This window comes from Limulus polyphemus, unplaced genomic scaffold (assembly GCF_000517525.1).
Source record: "Limulus polyphemus unplaced genomic scaffold, Limulus_polyphemus-2.1.2 Scaffold2802, whole genome shotgun sequence".
In the NCBI taxonomy this organism is placed as follows: domain Eukaryota; kingdom Metazoa; phylum Arthropoda; class Merostomata; order Xiphosura; family Limulidae; genus Limulus; species Limulus polyphemus.
This window is the reverse complement of record NW_013668412.1, coordinates 138,639-138,847: the sequence shown is the minus strand read 5'-3', so window position 1 is coordinate 138,847 and position 209 is coordinate 138,639.

Here is a 209-nt window from a genome sequence, read left to right as displayed (position 1 = left end):
CAATACTTCTAAACATTGAACACTCCATACAGATTTTTTTTTTACACTTCCTATTTTGAAGGACGACTGGTATAAAGCAGTGGAGACTGGTCCAAAAACGTAATTATTATGAATTTATGCTAGTTTGAAAGTGAAGATATTCATTCATATGTTACCAAATGTACACCATTAGTGGCTCTCAGCACGTCTAGCCGATAATTGATTTCAGT